Raw genomic sequence first — 4,165 nt, 5'->3', positions numbered from 1 at the left:
GAATCAATGTGTTGAGAGCAAGCAATACTTGGACCAAGGTCCAGTCCAACTCACATGGTAACTCCTCTGCCATGACTACAGCAATATTTTGCCATTCAATTTGTTCTTCTGCAACGAACTTGGAACGCAAAGCCTCTTGTGAGAAGAGTTGTCAGTTGAGCTACAGACCTACAACTTATTATTGGCCGCCACTTAAATTTGTTCACAGGTTATATAGGAATCTTTTATCTTATTGAATAGGGTTAAGTATTTTGAATAAAAGGAAATTAAAACGCACTAATCCTTCAAAACATCATTGTAGGAACGGTAATTACGTACGGCCAATGAGTTGAATCTATTACAAGAACCAGAACTTGTTGATCCGATGATCCAGACATTTCCTCCAAGACACCACTCGGGTGTTAGATGACCTCACAATCCCCAAAGCCCTCGTGTCACGTTGTTATCACTGGAAATTGGACTCCAAGAAACGCATACTTGAAGGCTTGTAGGCAAGGTTGTTAAAATCGCGTTTTGACTCGTAAAATCGTACGATTTTACGAGTCAAAACATGCTTTACGTGTTGAATCGCTTGAAAAAATCGAAAATGGGTAAAATCGGGTTAAATCGCAAAAATCGGATGAAATCACGCAAAATCGCGATTTCAGGACTGATTTTGCGATTATGCCAAAATGAGGTGCTGAAATAAAATCCTCCTCTCTTGTCCAGCTGTCAAGCACCTATTGCATTTTTTTTGCACAGTCACAGACTCACGTGACTCTCTTCACTTCAGTGAATTAATTCATTGTCTTTAATCTTCACAAATCACAAAGCGCAAAATACTCTTCCCAAGTTTCCCAGCTGAACAAATCCCTAATCGGCAACCATAACAACGGCGACAGCGATCTCCATCCTCCATAAAAGCGGTCAATGACAGTGCTTACGGTCCAATGATTCCAGTTTTTACTCCTTCTTTTTCCTTAGTGCTCACGGTCGCGACAACACATGAACCAAGATTGGCATGTTTAAAGACCTCTACTGCAGTCTCTGAAATTGAAGTGCTTCTTGAATAAAAATTGAAATTAAGGTTTGAATTCTTCATGTGCTTCTTGTAAAAGCTTTTCCATTATTCAATATTCATTCCTCTGCATTACTTCCTTTTCTCACGTTTTTTCTCACAAAATATGAGGTTGAACATTACTTCCTTTTCTGTTTATCATGATTTTAACAGCGACGGGCCGACGACAATCTCCTTAACAGCTCACGGCTTCGGGCTTCCTCTGCAATCTTTATTAACAGCAGCACGCCGGCAACGATCTCCTTTCTTTCCCATCTTCAACAGCAGCAGGCGACATCGGGCCTCTTCACAAGCAGCCGTTTAGCTCATCATCATCATCTTCAACAGCAGCGGGCGACACCGTAAGTTCATTTTGCCTTCATCATCATCACTGCAGTAGTAGATTTTGCCCCTATAATAGATTTGTATTTTGCCCTGTTAAGTGTTGAGTTTAATTGTCCAGTAATAAAGATTTGCATTTTGCCCTGTTCATTTTGCCTTCAAAATCTTCTAATAGATTTGTATTTTGCCCTGTAATTCATTTTGCTCAGTCCTGTAATTTGTATATGTATAATGTTGAATTGAATGGAATTGATCGGGTGAGAAAATTGTTGAATTGAATGCCACAGTATATACTATATATCTTGACTAAATTGGACTAAATATTACTCGGGTGAAAATTGAACTGAAAACTGTTGAATTGGACTAAATTGAATGTCATTTCAATATTATAGGACTGAATTGAATTAAATTAATGAGATAAAAATTGGATTGAAAAATATTGAATTGGACTGAATTTAATGTCATTTCAGTATTATAGGACTAAATTAATTGGACTGAATTAATGGGATGAAAATTGGACTAAAAATTCTTGAATTTGATTGAATTGAATGTCATTTCAGTATTATAGGACTGAATTATTTGAAGCATGAATTTTTTTTTATGTATTTTAAAATTCCTTACGATTTTACGATTTTACGATCCGTTTTTACTATCGGAGTTTATTTAGTACTTTCCGTGCCGTGTTAAAATCGTGATTTTAACAACCATGTTTGTAGGGTTCCAGGCTACTTACGGTGTGATAAACAAATATCATCAATGGTGGCGTTGGATGTGTTGAGGGATGGTCAAATGAGGATCGCCTTGGGTTCTACAAGAGGTGCTGAGATCTACTTGGAGTTAGATATGGCGACAAACTCCACTACTAGAATGAATGTCGTTTGCATACAGGGTCTTGGAAAATGAAAGGTATTAATATTATGTAAATTGATGATGTTGAAGCTCTTTTGCGTGTTTGAAATAAACTAATAAAAGCTTTTGACTTACTGATCTTTGCTACTTCTTCTATATGTTCCAAGTCTTGTATGTGTACCTTCCTTTTCCATTTACCTTGTTTTTTTTTTGAACATCTACATGCCTTTTTTTTCCCCAAAGGGATGTAGTTTCTTTGGAATTCGATGTCTTACCCCCATTGTGGTTCAAATAAAAGTTTGTTAAAATTTATTTATTTTATGTTTTTGAATTGTTTCAATATGCTGATACTAAAAATAAATTTTAAAAAATAAAAATAATATTATTTAATGTATTTTTTAACTAAAATCACTGACCACAGTCTAAATATTTAAACATGTATGGAGGCATACGATCACAAATGAACCTATGACGGTTGTCTCTCTTGATAATTAGTTGATTGCTGGTGTCCACAACTCCAATGTGCAACCAAAATTTGAGGCATGAACTTCAGTGTAAGAAGCCGCGAAGAAAATACCGATGAATTGATTTGAAAATGGACTAAACCAAGAATAAATGATGAGGTTTGCAGACCATACATATCCTTGCAACCAGGCCACAAGTGAAGAGTATTTTTTCTCACGCAAAAAATACCTTCCAAACTAGCTTGGGAAAACATTTCCCAATATAGCACAGCCCGTGCAATTAGTGGCAGACACAAGACCGACCCCTACAGAGAATTTGTTTTTCAGCCCTGTCCTTGATGATATCTATAGTTTTAGTCAAAAAGTTGGAAAAAGAAGAAAAAGAAATGTTAGCCACCCTTGAATAATCCAGTTCCAGTGCGCTTCTCAACGCTTTAAAAAAAGCAACTAAACCCACAAGTTTTCGTCAACACCAATCACAGCAGATTCAACGTATCCAATTCAACACAAATTATAATTTCATATCAAGTCATTTAACTCAATTATTAAATCAAATAATTTATTACAATAAACAATCTCAATTTGATTGTGTGATGTAATTACATCTAATAAATTAACTATATCTAATATGGTGCACGATAAACAATCTTATTCTTCTCCATTGAAATGTCCAAATATTAAGCCTCTTTAACCTTGTCAAGTAAGGAATAATATGATGAAAACCACGTATTGAATGCATCAGGCACAACATCATGAACTGCGATCATGATTCTCCAACCCTCACGTATTAAAAAATTCGTATAATATATAATAAAAGAATATATCATCATTTATAATATATAAATAAGATTTTTATTATATGTTAAAGAAATACTAATTCATACCAATTTATTATATCTTAATGCATGAGTTTCATAATTATTTGGATTACATATTAGCTGACGTGAGCGGAAAATAATATAAATATCTTGAAGTATGCTTATATAATAATGTTATGGATCACCTTATTTTATTTATATACCAGAAAATGTAGAAATCTAACTCAATAGATAAATACTATTTTGAAAATATATAATCTCTTCTTGCATGTCAAATGTTAATATATTTTATATGAACCACTTATTAATCATTATCCCTTTAATCTCAACTATTAATATACATTATAAATCATGTTAAAATCATTACAGATATATTAATGCACTTCAAACTATCACATTATCTGATCATAGTAATGTACCTTAATAATGACGAAATAAGGCATTTCACTTTTAGCCATAAATCATTGCACTTTATGAACAACTATGAAACTCTTATCATCAATTTGTCGAAGAACAATGTAAGTATCACATATTAATGCATAAAATAAATATATTAAAAATTAAAAATTTCCCATATAATTGAGGAAGGAGGTGAATTATACTTCAAATTGCTTAAACAAAGGTCCTGCACTCCTGTGGGTGGTGCTGGTGGCGAG

The 4,165-nt window shown here is 33.9% G+C and overlaps 1 long non-coding RNA gene across 1 annotated transcript; it reads left to right on the top strand.

The window, feature by feature from the left end:
* Positions 1-42: 42 nt before the first annotated feature.
* On the top strand, positions 43-2,264 carry LOC105119133 (uncharacterized). Its single transcript, XR_841085.1, has 3 exons — positions 43-208; positions 302-491; positions 2,095-2,264. It is a non-coding gene; the product is annotated as an uncharacterized LOC105119133 (long non-coding RNA).
* Positions 2,265-4,165: the final 1,901 nt, after the last annotated feature.

The sequence above is a fragment of the Populus euphratica genome, unplaced genomic scaffold (assembly GCF_000495115.2).
Source record: "Populus euphratica unplaced genomic scaffold, PopEup_1.0 scaffold2531.1, whole genome shotgun sequence".
Classification (NCBI taxonomy): domain Eukaryota; kingdom Viridiplantae; phylum Streptophyta; class Magnoliopsida; order Malpighiales; family Salicaceae; genus Populus; species Populus euphratica.
This window is presented reverse-complemented; position numbering and strand designations above follow the sequence as displayed.